This window comes from Penaeus monodon, chromosome 2 (assembly GCF_015228065.2).
Source record: "Penaeus monodon isolate SGIC_2016 chromosome 2, NSTDA_Pmon_1, whole genome shotgun sequence".
Taxonomy (NCBI): domain Eukaryota; kingdom Metazoa; phylum Arthropoda; class Malacostraca; order Decapoda; family Penaeidae; genus Penaeus; species Penaeus monodon.
Window position 1 is genome coordinate 51381738 of NC_051387.1, and position 2500 is coordinate 51384237.

Sequence of the window (2500 nt, forward strand, 5' to 3'; positions counted from 1 at the left end):
GAGAGAGAGGAGAGAGAGAGAGAGAGAGGAGAGAGAATGGAGGAAGGAGAGGGAGAGAGAGAGGAGAGAGAGAGAGAGAGGGGCAGGCGTAGAATGTGTGTGTGCGTGCGTGCGTGCGCGCGCGTGCACACTGCGAACACATGGTATGCGCATGTGTGCGTTTAGGAGCGAGTGGGTGCGTGCGCTGTGTGTGTGGGGGACGTGCCACTACCCATGCCAGTCAGCGCCTTGGCCTCACCGCAGTCTCGTGGCAGCCGTGTGGTCCGCTCCGTGACCCAGCCAACGCTTGTGTTTAGTATGTGAGTGTCTCCCGGCGAGCGTTGGTGTGTTGTTGTCGGCGGCGCAGCTGTTGGTGATTCGCTCCCAAAGCGACTTGGTGACTGACTCGTCTCCCTATCTCAGTCTCATTCCCCGTCTCTTGTCTCTTACTCGCTCCTCTTACATTGTGTCTAGTCTTTGTGCCGACGGGAGAGGAAAGTCCCGTGTCTTCGTACTTGAATACCGAGTGAGTGTCTCTGCGAAAAGTGTGTCACAAGCCAGCTGTGTAAACAGTATCTTCAGACAATTTCTTTTAAGGGAGCATACATTAGGCTCCCTCGTTAGTGGTAAGTGCCGAGATGGTATGAGAATCTCAGTTTTTTTTTATTGTTCGTTTGTAATTATGTTAGTAATAATTTTTTTTGTGAAGAGGGCATGGAATGTATTATAGCTATGTTAAATAAGTTTGTTGTATTACCTGGAGAAGAAAAAAATCTTGATCACAGATTGCTGATTCTGCTTTTCTTGAACGTCATAACCGAAAAAAGTCCACCTGTTTCTTCATTCAAGCTTGTTATTCCCCCATCCCCCCCACCCTACTCACCCCACAGACGTCTCCCTTATGGCCTGCCCTCCCTCCGTGGTGACCGTGAAAGAAAATCCTGTACGCCGTGTGGTGAAACGGACATGTTGTGACTTACCTTGTTGGCGAGAGAAATCGGGTTTCGGTGTATCCGGTGAACGGGATCTTATCTCGAGTTTTCCTCACCCTCCCTCACCACAGCCTCCCCTGTCTCCCCCGGTTGCCAAGGGGGGAGGGGGCTGTGTCGCCTCTGCCACTTGCCACTTGTTGAGGGGTCGTTGAGTCGTGATTGTCATGCAGTGTGATTTATGATTTAGCTTTTATTGCGTGCAAAAGATTGCGATAGTTTTATTTGCATGCGGTGGGGTTGTCTAGTGATGTTTTTCGAGGAATCCGTCTCTCCGCCTCGATAGCTGTTTAAGTCCCGGGGCGTTATCAGTGATGGCTTTTACTCCTCATGACGGCGGCGTGTGTGATACAGACACTCGATAAGGCCATAATAAGGGTTGGGGCTTTTCTTTGTATCGGGTCGTTATGAGGTGTTGAGATAAAACTTGACAGCGGGCGATTTCCTAAATCCGGTTGTCATGAGGCAGGATATGACTGCTATCAGTAAAGACTTAAGACTAACCTCTTAGTTTGTTTTATTAATTTAATTGACGGAATAACTCGTATAATTGCCATGGATATGTTGAAAGATTAGCAGTTCCATGGTATTACAAGTTCTATGGTATTTTCGTAGTGTTCTTGAAATAGCTTTTAGCCAAACCGAAGAAACTGAGGAGGAAGTGGATAGAGGTGGGGCAGGATGAGAGGGGGGGGGGGGTAGCGGGCATTCAATAGCGGCAAACCATCTTTGAAGTCTGGCGGTGCTAAGTCCGGTCGTGCCCAATCTGTTTCAGTCTGTCAGTCTTCCATCAGGTGTTGATAGAGGTAGATGGGCGGTAAACTTCTTCAATGAGTGTATTGGTAGTGGTGTGACTTCAGTTGTCTGTGGTTGAAGTGGTTTGGAGTAGTATAAGACGGCCAGGGTGGGGTAAGGCAAGGTCTATATAAGTATAGACGTTGGGGTAAGGCGCATGGTCAGCTGGCAACTCATGTTTTTAATATCTGTTGGTTTTGACTCGCAAGAGCAGAAGCAGCGGTGTTTTATGTTTTAGCTGAGCAGGGAGATATTACCTACAAGCACTACACATATGTACAAGTATAGTGTAAAGCTTACATCGTTAGTTTTTATTGTCTAGCTGGGAGTTAATTGAACCGTGTCAAGTTCTCTTGCAGGTGACTGATGTTAACTAAACCGCACAATAAGTAGCAAAGCGCACGTATCTTCTCCCAGAATTTCTTTAAAAAAGGTGAAAAGAAATGAAGATGGAATTATTCCTCGCGTTTCCTGAATGTATTAGACGGACGGGCCATCTGGTGGCCACATATTTTTTTTAAGCTTTTGAGTTAATTACAAGCTTGTCTGAGGCGGCAACGACAGAGGCGGCGTTGCTGTGTAGACTGGGGCGGAACTGGATAGACGAAAATACAGTGGGTAATTGATAAAAGATATGCCTTTGCCTTTTAATCTGGCTTGATCTCTCGCGAATTAATGCCTTCTTTTTTATCGATTCCATCTGCATCTATCATTAGCGATTCCCTGCCTCCTCCTCC

The 2500-nt window shown here is 47.2% G+C and overlaps 1 protein-coding gene across 5 annotated transcripts in view; it reads left to right on the forward strand.

The window, feature by feature from the left end:
* The window catches only part of LOC119583600 (moesin/ezrin/radixin homolog 1-like), a 74851-nt gene that overhangs the window by 7826 nt on the left and 64525 nt on the right, over window positions 1–2500 (forward strand). The window contains exon 1 of one of the 5 annotated variants that reach the window (XM_037932226.1): window positions 164–299. The exons of 2 other annotated variants lie outside the window; for them this stretch is intronic. The gene's annotated coding sequence lies outside the window, so the exon portion shown is untranslated. Of the gene's footprint in view, window positions 1–163; window positions 606–2500 lie in introns of those variants that run through there. 2 more of the 5 variants (XM_037932197.1, XM_037932212.1) reach the window with 2 other exon arrangements.